The sequence below is a fragment of the Leucoraja erinacea genome, unplaced genomic scaffold, assembly GCF_028641065.1.
Source record: "Leucoraja erinacea ecotype New England unplaced genomic scaffold, Leri_hhj_1 Leri_1047S, whole genome shotgun sequence".
NCBI lineage: Eukaryota > Metazoa > Chordata > Chondrichthyes > Rajiformes > Rajidae > Leucoraja > Leucoraja erinaceus.
The window spans coordinates 38,417-56,515 of record NW_026575283.1 but is presented as its reverse complement, the minus strand read 5'-3'; the positions used below and the strand labels follow the sequence as shown (position 1 = coordinate 56,515).

The window sequence follows — 18,099 nt, the reverse complement described above, 5'->3', positions numbered from 1 at the left end:
CTTTGGTCTGCCCGAGCGTTGCTCACCACCCAGCAGAGCGAGATGTCCGTCAGGGAATGTTGCCGACTGGCCCACTGCAGACTGCAGGAGTACGTGCTAAGGGACTCGCTGAAGCTTGGTGCAGCCAACGCCAAGGCTCGGTGGGGGAGGACCACAGTCTAGGGTCCTTCCGCTGCTGGACATGGGGGGCACGGTATGGTGGAGACGCCCCTCAAATTAAATTAAGGGAAGGTATCCCACGCCAGGGGGCCACAGAGTGGCACGGGTGGGGGACTGTTTGGTGAAATTTGAAAAATGTAAAAAAATTGTACTGAAAAAACTTGTATAGTCTCCGAAAATGTCGGATGAATTTTGTTTGTTTGAATGGTTCAGGAATTGTATATATTTATCAATGAATAAAGTCTATTTTGAAATTTAAAAAAAAAAAAAATCTGTTCTTATCAGTTTAATATCTGATACGTCCCTTATCTAGGGACCATATATTAAATTGATTTTTGGAACAGGGAGATGGAATAGGGGCTTGCTCCGTCCACTCCACGCATCGACCCAGTATTGCAGTGCCTCTGGGAACGGTGCACTTCCCTTTTGGGAGATTTTCAAAGTTCAAAAGAAAAGACAAAAATTCCTCCTCACACTTGCTCAAAAGCTGCGTGTCTGCCTGCTGCCCTCTCTCACTCTGCGTCTGTGTGCGTGCGTGTCTGTGTTGACGGACTGCTCAAGTCAAATGCTCAAGTCAACCTTCCTTTATTTCACCAGTGGATACTTTCAAGGGAAAAAGAGGACGCATTTCAACCCAAACTTCCTGAAGGAGAAAAAAATCTTCAGCAAATTCTTCAAAGTCACAATTGTCGGCTCTGCCAATCAAGTCGCCACAATCGGGGTGATGTTGGTCTGAAGAGATGAGACTGAGCTGCACGTCAACCACAGCGAGTACCACACCGCTAAGGTAGGACTCACTGACTCTGACGGGGGCAGGGGTGAATTTAGCACCATTGAGCAGCCGGAGGGCCAGCCATGGTTTGGTCAATGTGGCGGACCCGTCCCCCCGACAGAAGCCCTGACCGCACGTTCTGGGAGCGTGGTCTGGAGGGCGGCCGGCGCACTGCGCTGTCGGCTGTGTATTGGCAAGGCCTCTGTCTGTCTGTCTGTCTGTCTGTCTGTCGCTAGTGTGCCTGGATGGGTCGGAGGGTGCGTGGGTCAAGTCAAGTCAAGTTTATTTGTCACATACACGTACGAGATGTGCAGTGAAATGAAAGTGGCAATGCTCGCAGACTTTTGTGCAAAAGACAAACAACAAAACAACCAAACAAATTATAAACACAATCATAACACACATATTCTTTTACATAATAAATAGTGGAAGGAAAAACGTTCTGTAGAGATAGTCCCTGGTGAGATAGGCGTTTACAGTCCGAATTGTCTCTGGGAAGAAACTCCTTCTCAACCTCTCTGTTCTCACCGCAGGCAACGGAGGCGTTTGCCTGACCGTAGCAGCTGGAACAGTCCGTTGCAGGGGTGGAAGGGGTCTCCCATGATTTTGTTTGCTCTGGAGTTGCACCTCCTGTTGTATAGTTCCTGCAGGGGGGTGAGTGAAGTTCCCATAGTGCGTTCGGCCGAACGCACTACTCTCTGCAGAGCCTTCTTGTCCTTGGCAGAGCAATTCCCAAACCAGATGGTAATGTTCCCGGACAAGATGCTTTCCACCGGCGCTGCGTAGAAGCACTGGAGGATCCTCGGAGACACTCTGAATTTCCTCAATTGCCTGAGGTGGTAAAGGCGCTGCCTTGCCTTACTCACGAGTGCTGAGGCGTGTGATGCCCATGTCATATCCTCAGAGATGTGGACTCCCAGATATTTAAAACAGTTCACCCTATCCACAGGATCCCCATTTATCCTCAATGGAGTGTACGTCCTCGGATGATGTGCCCTCCTAAAGTCCATGATCAGCTCCTTCGTTTTTTTGATGTTCAAGAGGAGGCTGTTATCCTGGCACCAGAGTGCTAGATCAGCCACCTCCTCCCGGTAGGCCTTCTCGTCGTTGTCTGAGATCAGGCCCACCACCACAGTGTCATCAGCAAACTTAATTATTCAGTTGGAGCTGAACCTAGCCACACAGTCATGTGTGTACAGGGAGTACAATAGGGGGCTGAGGACGCAACCCTGGGGCGATCCTGTGCTCAGGGTGAGGGACTCCGATGTATTCCCTCCCATCTTGACTACCTGGGGCCTGGCGGTGAGAAAGTCCAGGACCCAGGCACACAGGGAGGTGTTGAGCCCCAATTCCATTAGCTTCCCGGCCAGTCTGGTGGGGACTATCGTGTTGAAGGCTGAACTGTAGTCTATGAACAGCATCCTCACGTAGCCCCCCTTCTGGCTGTCCAGATGGGAGAGAGCGGTGTGCAAGACCTGGGAGACCGCATCGTCCGTGGACCTGTTCGGACGGTATGCGAACTGCAATGGGTCCATGTTCCGAGGGAGGAAGGCGCAGATATGATTCTTCACCAGCCTCTCAAAGCATTTCATGACTACCGAGGTAAGGGCCACCGGACGGTAGTCATTCAGACAGGCTGGGGAGGCATTTTTTGGTACCGGTACAATGATGGATTTTTTGAAGCAGGCAGGGACCACGGACTTGTCCAGGGAGAGGTTGAATAATGTAGTGAGCACTGGAGCTAGCTGCGTAGCACAGGACTTGAGTACTCGCCCCGAGATGTCATCGGAGCCTGCAGCTTTTCTCGTGTTCACCCGTGTCAGAGCCCTCCTCACGTCGTGCTCGGACAGCGAGAATGTGTGCACATTCCTCCCTTCGGCTTCGGTGGCACCAGAGGTAATGACAAGGCCTTTAAGGATTTGTCACGAGTCAGGTTTAAGGCTGAGGAGGAGAGGCAGCAAGCAGCTGGATGGCTGGCTGGCTGGTGAAGGGGAAAGGCAAGGCCAGGTGAGCAACTTTTCAAAGCCTCTCACGTGTTTGCAAGAAGTCTTCAGGACTTAATTGGAAAGCTAGGCTAAGGAAAGGAGAGGGGAAGAAATGCAATCCCTGGTCGGGCTACGGAACCTGTGTTCCTGTGCCCAGTGGAGATGTCAGCATGGATTTATGATGGGGAAATGTTGTGTATGAGAATATGATTAGCATATTGGAATGTCTTGTGCAATTGTACGCATGTGCAGAGAGACTCAAGATGGCAATTTCAATACAAGAAGCTTGTTAAATACCTGTGTGTTCCGAGTCTTATTTAAGTCAGTTTCCAGCACCAATACATAACAATTTACACCCTCGTCTCCAAATTGTTATGTATTTAAGTCAGTTTCCAGCACCAATACATAACAATTTGGAGACGAGGGTGTAAATTCCGTTAGCAGGAACAGAATTGCGATCATTTTGAGGCTTTTCTCAAGATCAAACAGATAGTTAAAGACAAGTATGTATTTGGCAGGCAAAAAGTTGGAACGGTAACGCACGATGGCCAGGCAACAAGCAGTGCTGTAGCGGGGCAGCGCAGCTAGAAGCTAGAAACTAGAATCCCAGCAAGCAGAACAATGACGGCGGTTGCTTAATTTAAACGCTTTCCAGTGCCGTGCAGCCCACGGCCAAGTCCAGTAATCGCCACCGACGTCGAGTGAGTGTCCAGTGCCGTGCAGCCCACGGCCGAACCGCCACCAATGGTATATTAGTATAAATCGATTAGTATAAGAGGATTATTAGTAGTAAATTTACTGGATAACTGCTCAGTGATTTTTGGAAATAGGTTGTGGGCCGAGCATCAAAAATGTGTCTAGAAAAAGGATTTTGTGAGCCAAGTCACCAAACTACATGAAATTTTCACATATTGTGTAAACAAAATTATATAAATCACCCCTGAAACTCGTTATCAGACCCCGACAACGGGAAAAAAACGGAGGGATATCGATCGCTATTTATAGGCTTCCATTGCAGTGGAATTCCATTCCGTTTTTTTCCCGTTGTCGGGGTCTGATAACGGCCGCTATAGACGGCACTATGTACAGCCTCCCACACCCGCCCGCGGAGATGATCCAAGACCTGTGAATTTTTAAATACATATAAAAAATAATAATATAGCTGATGTTTGGAGAATAGCAAATCCAAGTGGTAGGGAATACTCATTTTATTCATCAGTTCACAAAACTTATTCGCGAATTGACTATTTCTTACTGGACACAAAATTGATCCCGTATACGAATAAACCTTCATATCATAATAGTATTATTTCTGATCACTCACCATTGACTTTTATACTTAAAATTGAGGGAATGCCGAGTATAAAGCCTTTTTGGAGGTTCAATGCACACATATTAAATAACCCGCAGGGTTATGAGTATATAAAAGAACAAACAAAACTTTTTTTCGAAAGAAATGACACACCGGGTATTTCTGCACCGCTATTATGGGAAACCTTCAAGGCATATATTCGCGGTGTCATAGATCTCTTCCAAAGTTTTCAAAATAAGGAAAATAAAAGAGAACTTCAGCGGATAGAACAGAAGATAAAATTACTAGAACTGGACAATGCAACTGACCCAACCATAAATAAACATAATAAGATAACTTTACTGAAATATAAAGTCAATAGAATATTATCGGCTAGAGTAATAAGATTATTCCAAATTACAAAACAAGCTCACTTCGAATTTGGGGATAAGCCACATAAACTGCTTGCGAGGCAACTGAAGCAACGAGGAAAAGGAAAAAAAAAACTATTACAAAAAAAATCCGCATCGGACAAGGGTGAGTTTCTAACATTGCCTAAGGATATTAATAAGAGGTTTGCCCAATTTTATCATAATTTATACACATCCAAAATAAAGACAGATGTAAGTAAAATTACAAATTTTTTAGATAATTGCAAGCTCCCAAAATTGGATAGTTTAGAACAAGAGCAATTAGGAGCACGGATTACTAGTGAAGAAATAAAACAAATAATAAACTCATTGAAAAATGGGAAGACCCCAGGACCAGATGGCTTTAGTAATGAATTTTATAAAAGATTTCAGGAGTCAATTGTACCAAGATTATTTAACTTATACACGCAGGCTTTTACTGAAAATAAACTACCAGAAACCCTAGCAGAAGCAACAATAACGCTTATACCAAAAAAAGATAAAGATTTAGATGAGCCTGGTTCTTATAGAGCTATATCACTTCTAAATACGGATCAGAAAATTTTAGCAAAGATTCTAGCTAGAAGGCTAAATAATTATATTAACAATTTAATAAATACGGATCAAACGGGATTTATACCCAAAAGACAATCATTTAATAATTTGAGAAGGCTTTTTAATGTAATGTACTCTCATAAGAAGGACAATGAAGATATCTCAGTGGTCACGTTGGATGCAGAGAAGGCATTTGATCAAGTAGAATGGCAGTATTTATACAAGGTACTCCAAAAATTTAATATGGGAGAGAATTTTATTAGATGGATTAAACTACTTTATGATAGACCTACGGCAAGAATATTAACTAACAATACGCTATCTCCAAAATTTTACTTATCAAGGGGTAATAGGCAAGGGTGTGCCTTATCACCATTGCTATTTGCCCTTATGATAGAACCGCTGGCCGAAAAGATTAGAATTCACCCGAATATTCACGGATATAACAGTAAGGACTCAAAGAATAAAATGTCATTATACGCTGATGATATCCTTTTATATATTACTAATACACAAACGAGTATACCCACCTTATTAACACTAATTGAGGAATTCGGCTCTTTTTCAGGATATAGAATAAATTGGAATAAAAGCGAAATTATGTCTTTAAATCCACAGGATTCGAGACACTTACTAAAATTCCCCTTCAAAATTGCAACAGAAAAATTCAAGTACCTGGGTATTCAAATTACGAGAAGACACAAATCATTATTTAGTGCCAATTTTATACCACTATTAAATAAACTGAATGATACGATTAAATTTTGGAAAACGCTTCCACTCTCATTGATAGGTAGAATTAACGCTATAAAAATGACTTTCTTACCACAATTAATATATTTGTTTCAAGCGATCTCAATATATATTCCAAAATATTTTTTCAAAAAATTAGATTCCACTATCACTAATTTTATATGGGACTACAGAACACATAGAATTCAACGAAAGCATTTGTGCAAATCTAAAGAAGTTGGGGGTTTATCATTACCTAACTTTATATATTACTACTGGGCAGTGCATATTAAGAACATAATATACTGGCTGGATAGTTCCACTCAGCAGTTGGAGTGGATAAGAATGGAGAAAGAGGAGTGCTATCCGCACGATATAGGAACGATCCTGCTCTCACCGATAAAATTGAATAGTATAATATATAAGAAGAACCCAATTATTCACAATATAATAAGAATTTGGAAACAAATAAAAGTATCCTTGAAATTAAATAATTTATCAGTACTAACTCCACTATTGAACAACCCCGCATTCAAACCTTCTCTCATTGACAACACATATCAACAATGGGATAGACTGGGGATTAGGAAAGTAGGGGACATGTATGAAGTGGGCAAACTGTTATCATTTCAACAATTAAAATTTAAATTTAAATTGAAGGATAATCAATATTTTAAATATATACAGGTATGTGACTTTATGAAGAAATATACACATAGATTTCAAACTATATTTTTAGATCCTTTAGAAGAAGCAATGAATATTAAGGCTGATTCACAAAAATTAATATCATACTTTTATAATAATATATTAAATAGAGAATCACCCTCAACAGAAGCATTAAGGGAAGATTGGGAACAAGAGTTAATGATAAAGATCTCGAAGGATAGATGGGAAAAGTATTTGATGAATACACATAACTGTTCTATTAATGCAAGACATAATTTAATTCAATTCCAATTATTACATAGACTATATTATTCAAAAACGAGGTTGAATAAATTTTATCCAAACGTCTCTCCCAGATGCGATAAATGTTTGTTTCAAAACGCTAATATAACACACTCATTTGCTGGATGTACAAAGTTGAATAAATTTTGGAGTGATATATTTGATATATTTACAAAGATTTTCAAGTCAAGAATAGAACCTAAAACGGAATGGATTATATTTGGAATAATAGGAGAAGATACCAATTTAAATAAAGATCAAAATGTTTTTTTTAATTATGGGTTAATAATTGGAAAGAAATTGATACTTAAATTTTGGAAAAATACAACCACACCAACTGTTAAGACCCCGACAACGGGAAAAAAACGGAGGGATATCGATCGCTATTTATAGGCTTCCATTGCAGTGGAATTCCATTCCGTTTTTTTCCCGTTGTCGGGGTCTGATAACGGCCGCTATAGACGGCACTATGTACAGCCTCCCACACCCGCCCGCGGAGATGATCCACGGCTCCGCGTTCGCGAATCGGCCGCTTATTAATTGAGACCGCGGCTTCACTTTACCGCGAGTACCTATGTCCCGCGATCGGAGCACTTTTTCCCGGTACGTTTTCGCAGGCAGCTCCGAGATTAGCTGTTAAAGACTTATTACTGTACAACAGGCTGGCATTAGTGACAATATTTAATTGATTGTTATGGACACATATAGTTTAGGCCCTCAACTTCATGAATGAAGTAAGTGAATGAATGAATTTATTCACATTATAAAAGGGTGCAATTAAATTAATTAAACTCCATACAGATAGATTTTCATAAATTCAGACTTTAGATCTTACCTTTTAGTTAGAGTTGGTTCCTGGCTCTTAATCATTGTGTTCCAGGACCTCAACAGGGACTTTGCTTTCAAGACTTCCATCACTTTCAACACTTCCATCAACTTAGCAGCACTTTCTTCAGCCTTTTTAATGCTTTTCCCACTAAATACAATTACCTGCTGCAAGTTTCCACAGAACAACAAATCGGAATCTCCAGTAAAACAGGCATCTGTGGAGCCCCCTCAGCCATTTTGTGTGCTAGCCTGAAACAAAGCGCGTGATTGGCCAACTGGCAGACAACTCAATGTTAAACGTGCTTTGATTGGACTAAAAAATACCCGCAATTTTTCCGTTTTTTTCTCTAATTTAATAAAAATGTGCAAGTCTTCTTCATATCGAGTTTCAGGGGTGATTTATATAATTTTTTTTACACAATATGTGAAAATTTCATGCGGTTTGGTGACTTGGGTCACGAAACTGCGGAATAAAGCTCCTCGGCCCACAGCCTAAAAGGAATTAAGTCCATTGCAGAGAACATTGTGCCAGAGGACGGCACGTTGTGTGCCTGAGTAGCAACAGTGTAACCATGGCTAATCTAATAGTAGGGAATGTGCCCCAGTTAGAATCTGGTTATACTTTGAGGAATGGACCAAAGTCTTAGAGGCTTGGTTCACTTCAAATGATATCACTACAGAAGAGAAGCAAAGAGCATTGTTCCATAGGAAGCAAGGGTTATCACACCCTAAGGGCATTGCTGCAGCCAGCTAAGCCGGCTAGTAAAACGAACAAGGAATGTAAGGAGGCTTTACATGCTCACTTCTTACCAAGACCAACAGAAATTGCGCAAAGATGTCGATTTTATACATGCACACAAGCAAATGAAACAATCCCTGTTCCTAGGGGGCGAGAGAAAACCATCCCAGTTGCAAGGAATGCTGAAAGCCACGGTGGGGGTGTTGTGTTTGCCAGAATTTGCAACTGAAGGAGATGAGACGGAGCCGTTCACACCTTTTTGTTTGTTTGCTTTTTTTCTCTGTGTCATTACAATGGCTCAGTGGCTGTGCTTCCCTTGGAGGGGCTGCCTTGCCTGTGTTTGTGAGACGCAGGCTGGCAGGCCTCACCTCACAGGGTTCACTCCTTTTTGAAACCTTTCGATTTGTGCTCGCCCCAAGCGATCAGGACCCACCCCAACGCAAAGATGGTGTGAGCATTGGATTCTCTAATGTGAGGTCAAAAGGCAACAGCCCGCCCTCGTCTCTCTCTCCCTCACATCGTGTTAATATGGTGATAATAGTGACATTTAACAAGCGCTTAACAGTGATCGTTAACAGATCGTCTCAGAGGAATCTTTGACGGCACTGGGCCTGTACTCATGGACCCATTGCAGTTCGCATACCGTCCGAACAGATCCACGGACGATGCGGTCTCCCAGGTTTTGCACATCGCTCTCTCTCATCCTGACAGCCAGAAGGGGGGCTATGTGAGGATACTGTTCATAGACTTCAGTTCAGCCTTCAACACGATAGTCCCCACCAGACTGGTCGGGAAGCTACTGGAATTAGGGCTCAACACCCTCCCTGTGTGCCCGGGCCCTGGACTTTCTCACCGCCAGGCCCCAGGTAATCAAGATGGGTGGGAATACATCGAAGTCCCTCACCCCTCACCCTGAGCACAGGATCGCCCCAGGGTTGCGTCCTCAGCCCCCTATTGTACTCCTTGTACACACATGACTGTGTGGCTAGGTTCAGCTCCAACTCAATAATTAAGTTTGCTGAAGACACTGTGGTGGTGGGCCTGATCTCAGACAACGATGAGAAGGCCTACCGGGAGGAGGTGGCTGATCTAGCACTCTGGTGCCAGGACAAGAGCTAAGCTGGCTAGTAAAACGAACAAGGAATGTAAGGAGGATTTACATGCTCACTTCTTGCCAAGACCAACAGAAATAGTGCAAAGATGTTGATTTTATACATGCACACAAGCAAATGAAACAATCCCTCAGTTCCTGCCATTCAGAAGAGGACCCGTTAATTCCTACTCTTTGCTTCCTGTCTGCCAACCAGTTCTTTATCCATGTCCATACCCTACCTCCAATACCACGTGCTCGAATTTTGCACAATCTCTTGTCAAAGGCTTTTTGAAAGTGCAGAATTACAACATCCACTGGCTCTTCCTTATCCATTCCACTGCCTCAAAAAATTCCAGAAGATTATTCCAGAAGAAAATTTCAAGCATGATTTCCTGTTATGTATTGGTGCTGGAAACGGATTTTATGCAGTACGAAATCCTGGAGCGCCGCGCGAGACCACGTGCAACTCCACGCCTGTCCATGCGCCCGTCCCGCGCTACCCACACGCTACCCGTGTGTCACAACGCGACAACCACATATTTGTGGATGCACCTGGAGTATCGTGTGCAGTTTTGGTCTCCTAATTTGAGGAAGGATATTATTGCTATTGAGGGAGTGCAGCGTAGGTTCACCAGGTTAATTCCCGGGATGGCGGGACTGACATATGATAAAATAATGGGTCATCTGGGCTTGAATTTAGAAGGATGAGAGGGGATCTTATAGAAACATATATAGAAACATATATTTCCCGTGATAGGGGCGTCCAGAACCAGGGGTCACAGTATAAAAATAAGTGGTTGGCCCGTTAGGACTGAGATGAGGAAAAACTTTTTCACCCAGAGAGTTGTGAATCAGTGGACTTCTCTGCTACAGTAGGCAGTGGAGGCCAATTCACTGGATGTTTTCAAGAGAGTTAGATTTAGCTCTTTGGGTTAAATCTAACTGCTTTGCATGTATTTATGAGACACAGGCAGGCAGGCCTCGCCTCACCTCACAGGATTCACTCTTTTTTGAAACCCTTCAATTTCTGCTCGCCCCATGAGATCAGGACCCACCCCAACACAACCCAACCCAACGGTGGTGTGAGCATTGGATTCTCCAATTCGAGGTCAAAATTGAAAAAAAAAACAGCCCGATTTATTAAAACATGTCTGCCAATGCTCAATGAATGGGATGGCTGAGATTGCTTCACAGCCGTCAGGCAATCAATCGAATGCTCGACAGGCAGCACCTCATGTCAGCATCGATCACAAGCCTATTGCATACCTTTGATTTCAGAGTTACCATGGTTGAGAATCCAGCCTCACAGCGATAGGTTGAAGGGGACTGGACCAATAGGATCAAGGCCTTCTTCGAAAGAACAGGACAGTCTTTCACTTTTAGCCTAGACGTGGCAAGCTCTTGTTCCATGAAGCCACTCTTGAGCTGCACATCTTCACAAATTTGGTAAAATTCAACCTTCGCAGTCACGTCAGTATCGCTGATGGCACCGTCTTCAATGGACAAGGGTCGGATAATCCACACATCACGAGAGCGGTCGTCCAGTCTGGGGAAGTAACTTTCGATGGATTCACTAATTGCCAGAATGTGGATTGAGATCTCTTCGTGGAAGTGGCATTCAGCATCTGGCGTAGCAACCAGGAGAGCCGTCATCTCAGGGAAGGTAGTTGTGTCACCGTCCTGGGCTCTTCTCTGATAAAGATAAATCTTCCTCCTGAACGCTGCCACTTTGTCACGAGCATTGGGAGGTTTCCTTGAAGTGACAGGTTCAAGGAATTCACCTCGGCGAAGAAGTCAGCCAAGTAAGCAACCTTCATCAAGAACAGTTCATCCTGCATCTTTTCATGAAGCTGATTCTCCTTCTCGGTACACCCTCTCTCCAAGAACAGCGCTATTTCCTCTTGTGAATCACACGATTGAGAAATTTACCATGCAAAAGCCAGCGCACCTCTGTGTGAAATATCAGAACAGTGAAATCGGTGCCCATTTCTTCACACATGACTTTGAAGATTCTTGAATTTGTTGCGCTCCCTCAGATGTGGTTCACAATCTTCACCACATCTGAAAGCACTTCTTCCCGAGTGGTAGTGGCCAATGGCTCTGAGAACATGTACTCTTCCTTCATGGCTTCTCCATCGAGGTAACGAATGTAGACTGGCAGTTGGGAACATGAGGTAACATCTGTTGACTCGTCCAGTTGCAGGGAATACACTGGACTGCTCTTCACAGTGAACACTACTTGCAGCAGAATATTACTCATATCCCAGATTCGACTTTTGACTGTCATTCAAAAGAGAAATCTGCCTGAACTTGTTTGACTGCTGTTCCCCCAGCACCAACATTGCTGCTTCGTGAAGGCATGGCTTGATAAGCTCTTCACCGATGCTGTGAGGTTTCGTAGTCTGTGCGATTCGATAAGCAATCCGGTATGAAGCCTCCACCGTTGCTTCATTTTGATGAGCGCAGTGAGCCGTCGAATCGATGCGGGAACCCTTGAGTACGGCTTCTTTTAGTTTGAAATAGTCCACACCCTTCCCCGCCAGGTCACTGTGACAAGACTCCAAAATGGATCTTCAGTTTGCTGGGCTTCATGCACTCATGGCTCAAAACCTTGGCACAGACAACACATTGACCATGGATTTTTGAACAATGCTTGTGAAGCCGAACTTGAGAAATGCTTCACTATACGTGCGCGTCTTGGAAGACAAGGTTCACAAAACACACGATATACGCAGGGCCTCAGGGGAATTTTATCAGTGGGTACAAAGTTTCTTTCAGGCCCCCTACCCTTCTCCATTAGTCATCCTGTTTTTATCTACTACGGGTTTTATGCCATGAGCTGTAGCCTGTAAGGAAAAAGGGGTATGGAAGATGAGAGAGGGGTGGAATGGAGCGCTCTGTTGATTTTCTGCATTTGAGGCCTTATGCTCCTATACTCCCTCCATGATAAATATAAGTAAATATAAATAAAATAAAAAAGATCAGAAAGCTCATTTGTTTTGAACATCTTTGTTTATGCTACAATACAGATAAGGAGAAAGAATTCACATTGAAACATCCTTTTATATTTCAATTCAGATCAGATCATCAGACGACATAATTACTAGTGAAAAGTAAAAGAAGGTAGATAAGCTTAGTATTTACTTTAAATAAAGAGCTTTCCTGACATTTTTTGTGAAAAATTTCGAATCACAGCATGAAAATGTATTGTTCTGGCAATGTTTGATTCAACACTTAGCCTGGCCAAATCCACAAGACCTTCCTGAGACATTGTACCTTAAATAATTCTTAATCAGCTTGAGTTTGCTAAATGATCTCTCTGCAGAAGCTACTGTTGCTGGAATTGTTAATAGTATTCTTTAGCCAACTCAAACATTTGGAAACAGGTCACCAAGTCTGAAGAAGGGTTTTGGCACGAAACATTGCCTATTTCCTTCGCTCCATAGATGCTGCTGCACCCGCTGAGTTTCTCCAGCACTTTTGTCTATCACCAAGTCTATACTCAGTTAAAAAGTTCAACAGATCTAATGGTTTTAACTGCATTTACAAAGTTCATCCTCCCACTAATACACACTCAGACACACTCACATAGACACACACCCACCCACACACTCACCCACCCACTCACACACACCCACTCACTCACACACCCACATCCGCACACATCCACTCACACACCCACAGGCAACAGCCCGCCCTCGTCTCTCTCTCCCTCACATCGTGTTAATATGGTGATAATAGTGACATTTAACAAGTGCTTAACAGTGACCGTTAACAGATCGTTTTCTTCTCAGAGGAATGTTTGACGGCACTGCGCCTGTACTCTCTGGAGATTAGAAGGACGAGGGGGTATCTCATTGCAATTTAGCGAATAGTGAAAAGTTTGGATAGAGTGGATGTGGAGAGGACGTTTCCATTAGTGGGAGAACCTAGGACGAGAGGCCATTACCTCTGAATTAAAGGACGTTCCTTCAGGAAGGAGATGAGGAAGAATTTCTTTAGAGGACGGTGAAACTGTGGAATTATTTGCCGCAGAAGTTAATGGATATTTTTAAGGCAGATATAGATAGATTGATTCTCGATTAGTACGGGATAGATCAGCCATGATGGAATGGCTGCGTCTTTGACAGTTTCTGTACACGGACCTTACAGTGGGCCGCGCTCTTGACAAAGGGCGGAACGGGGCCCGAGGGGCCGAGTGTCCTGCTCCCACGGGTACGCGCGAGGTGGTCCCTAACCCTCCGCAGCTCGAGAAACACGACCGCAAGAAACGTCGTCGCTCGTTCGCAGCCGAGTGGGCTCGGCGTGACAAAGAAATGGTCGGTGCAGCCCGCCTTCCTTCCTCTCTCCCTCCCTCCCTTCCTGCTGCGGCAGCCAGCCTTGTGCCTGTGCCCGTGACGTCACCACAGGCAAGCACCACCCCTCTGGTTTGATTGGAGGGATTACAACAGTTTTACGTATTTAGGGCAAAGTTTGAGGAAAATGGGGGTGGGGAGGCAGAGCGTGCGGGCCGGGGGGAGAAACGCCACCAAACGGCGACGGGGCTGGCGAGGGGCCGACAAGGGAGGCCTTTGCAGGCCCCCAGGCTGGCTCGCAAGCGGGAGGGCAGGCAGGATGTGAAAGGGTGCGCGCAGTTGCGGGCAAAGATCGTAGAGGGACAAGATAGACCACTCCTTCGAAATTCAATGGGCTGACGTGTAGTACGCAACGGAACGTCACGGCCGCCATTTGTTACAGCGACACTCGACTTCCGGTATTCCACCCGCTGTGATTCAAAGCAAAGATTATAGAGCTCCGCTATAATCTTTGATCCAAAGCAAAGATCCTCAAGTATCTTGTAGCGGGAACAGACCCCTCCTTTGTGTAGTTTCCCTTGCATTGTATTGCTTTAACACACACTGCAAAAAATTAAATTTAACGTATATATATTTAATATATTTATATGAATGTGTGTCTGTGTGTGAGAGGCAAGTTAGAGATAATAGTTTATTCTCATGTATCAGAAGCAACTTTGATTTAAATCATCACTATTAATTTATTTGTCTTGTAAGATGATATACATAAACCATAAAGGCAATTATATATATAATTATATAGTAATAATAAATATATGCATATATATATATTTATACACACACACATATACACACACATACACAAATGCACATACATATTGATACATTTATATGCATACATATATACACATATATAAACATATATATATATATATACACATACGTATATACACACATATACATGCATATATACACATACATGCATATATACACATACATATATATTTATATATATTATCATTTTCCAACGATCAATAGATTTACGATCAGCTCCTGTGGATTGGAGGATAGTTAATGCTATCCCACTTTTCAAGAAAGGAGCGTGAGAGAAAACGGAAAATTACAGACCAGTTAGCCCGACTTTGGTGGTGTGAAAGATGCTGGAGTCAATTATTAAAGATGCAATAATGGGGCATTTGGATAGCAGTAAAAGGATCTGTCCAAGTCAACATGGATTTATGAAAGGAAAATCATGTTTGACTAATCTTCTGGATTTTTTTGCCACAAGGCTTGGTGTTGGGGCTGCAACTGTTTACCATATATATTAATGATTTTGAAAAGGGAATTAGGAGCAAAACTAATGCATACATACCTACATATGTACCCATGCGCTGCTGTGACCCGAGCCCCGGAGATTCGGAGGCTCCAACCGCAGGCCTGGCAGACAGTAATATCGGAGCCTGCGGGTCCCTGCTGGGAGACCGCTTTTCGGGGCTTCCGCAACGGCAAATTATTCCGCCCGAGTAGCGGGGGTCGAGGATGACCTGGAGCGGGGCCTTACATCATCGCCCGGCGTGGCTTAAATGGCTGCGGCACTTTTCTAGCGCACGCCGGGGGCTCCAACAACCTCTATGAGGTTCAAGTGACAAATAAATTGTATTGTGTATTGTGTATATTTAAATTAATCTGGCAAGTTGGTCAAATAACATGGGCACCTTCTTGCTTTTTTTTGCGACATGGATTTTTTAAATGTGAATGTCTCATATCAACACATTTGTGGGTCAACAGTATTTTGTATCAACCCCCACAATTTCAAATAATTCTCAATTGAACTTCTTAAACAGGAAAACAATTTTTATTTACATCATTTTGTGTGGCTGTCAAGGTAGCTGTGTAGACTGTAATTATGAGACTGCCGGGCAGTATCACTGTGAATGGTGGTGGCTGTGTGTTTTAATGCAAGTGTGAAAAGGAGAGTAAATTTAAAGAGACAATGTGAGAACCATCAGGGTTTCATCCAGGAACCAATTTAAAGGCAAGTTTCCATCAATTACAGTATTTTAATTGAAAATCTTACTCTTAATATTCTTCCTAATTAGGCTTTTTGTGTTCCCTCTTGAACCTTGTGTCTCCCAGAGCCTCTGGGGAGGTTCTGGAGATACAATAACCCAATTTTGAGGCAAATAACCATCTTTAAAACTGCCTTTAATTCTACATTCTCCGAGGATGCTGGATGCCGCGACAATCTCTTGCAACATGTACAGAAAGGCAGTCAGCTGCAAAAAGATCAAAGAGAGGAAAGAGTATGGAAGGGAAAGGCTTTTCAGAATCATAATCAGATTTTATTTTCCAAGTATGTTTTGCAATATACGAGGAATTTCATTGGCCAGGTCAGTCATACAATTAAAAGCAACAGCACTCAAAAACACATTTTAATACGGACATTCACCAAAGTGACTCCTACACATTCCTCACTGTGATGGAAGGCGAAATAAAGTTCAAGTCCCTTCCTTTTGTTCTTCCTCGGTCGGGGGCCTCAAGCCCCCCGTTCAAACTCCGTTCAATGGTGAACTCCTCTTGGTCTCCAGGCCTATAGTGCTGCACAAATCACTGCACCACATGCATCTATTTATTCATTTTTCACATGGTTCATATGCAGCTGGATATTAACTTGCTGACATGGAAAGAGATGCAGTGAGCATTCAATAGTTCAGACTTCTGTGCGAATTAAGGGACTGCTTGATGGGCTGAGGGTAATCGAGATTGGCTGATTGTCATTCTTTTGCAAGAACTGATGGAAGTTCTTATGGAAAAGCTGATGAATTGACTACGGGATGAGCTGGTGGGCTCGAGGATTGCTGGATGAGTGTTTTAGAAATATAGAAAATAGGTGCAGGAGGAGGCCATTTGGCACTTCGACCCAACACCGCCATTCATTGTGATCATGGCTGATCAGCCCCAATCGATAACCCATGCCTGCCTTCTCCCCATACCCCTTGATTCCACTAGCCCCTAGAGATCTATCTAACTCTCTCTTAAACCCACCCAGTGATTTGGCCTCCACTGCCCTCTGTGGCAGGGAATTCCACAAATTCACAACTCTCTGGGTGAAAAAGTTTTTTCTCACCTCAGTCTTAAATGGCCTCCCCTTTGTTCTAAGACTGTGGCCCCTGGTTCTGGACTCGCCCAACATTGGGAACATTTTTCCTGTATCTAGCTTGTTCAGTCCTTTTATTCATTTAGATGTTTCTATAAGATCCCCTTGCATCTAACAAGAGGGTTTTATTGTCATGTAGAACAATTTTCCTGCATCTAGCTTGTCCCAGATAGAACAATTAAATTCTTACTTTCAGCAGCACAACAGAATCTGTAAACATAGTACACTGTAAACAATATGATAAGATCCCCCCTCATCCTTCTAAACTCCAGTGAATACAAGCCTAGTCTTTTTAAATCTTTCCTCATGACAGTTCTGTTAGGTTATTTGATGGTTAGGACAGGTTTAGAGGGGTATGGGCCAAATGCAGGCATGTATCGCCATTTGCATTAGTTTTGTGCAGTTAACAAATCACAATTTCACACAATGTACATAAGACGGCAGTTATTTGACAAATACTCTGCAGTTCGGTGCAGGAGATCTTGTCGATGAGTATTCTGGACCCACTGTTGACATCTGAAATTACAGGAGATATCATTTAGGATTAACTAATAAGAAGAAAGATGATCATAACTACATGCCTGAACAATGGATGATATATCACTTAAATGCAATTGTTTTCAGTTGTGTGGAGATCTGTATGTTGAAGATGTATTTTGCCTCTAATATGTCAATTTACCTTAAATGTAGAAGAGCTTATTAAAATCTTCTTACAAAGACCATTAAGTATTTTCTTTCTATCCTCTTTTGGACCCAAGGCATAGCAGAGCTGCCAACTCTCACGAAGAGGTAAGGGAGGGAGAGAGGGAAGGGAGGGAGATCGAGAGAGAAGAGAGGGAGAGAGAGAGATCGAGAGAAAAGAGGGGAGAGAGAGATCGAAAGAGAGGGGAGACAGAAGAGAGGGAGAAGGGGGAGAGGGAGATGGGGAGAGGGAGATGGGGAGAGGGAGAAGGGGGGAAAGGGGGGAGAGGGGGAGAGGGGGGGGAGAGGGAGAGAGGGGGACAGGGAGATGGGGGAGAGGGAGTGGAACGATAGCACATTATAACGCGCAGCCGTCCCATTCCGACCAAAGATTATAGAGCAGAGCTGCTCTCGTATCTTTGATTGCGGCCGCCGCCGCCTAACCCCCCGA

At 43.4% G+C, this 18,099-nt stretch overlaps 1 protein-coding gene and 1 non-coding gene across 2 annotated transcripts in view; both read left to right on the top strand.

Annotated features, from left to right (window-relative positions):
- The first annotated feature begins 6 nt into the window (after positions 1-6).
- LOC129715165 (uncharacterized) overlaps positions 7-18,099 on the top strand; it is a 34,566-nt gene continuing 16,473 nt past the window's right edge. Inside the window, exon 1 of the mRNA XM_055665035.1 lies at positions 7-946. The gene's annotated coding sequence lies outside the window, so the exon portion shown is untranslated. The remainder of the gene's footprint in view (positions 947-18,099) is intronic.
- LOC129715167 (U2 spliceosomal RNA) lies at positions 399-583 on the top strand. The gene has a single exon (XR_008726448.1). It is a non-coding gene; the product is annotated as a U2 spliceosomal RNA (small nuclear RNA).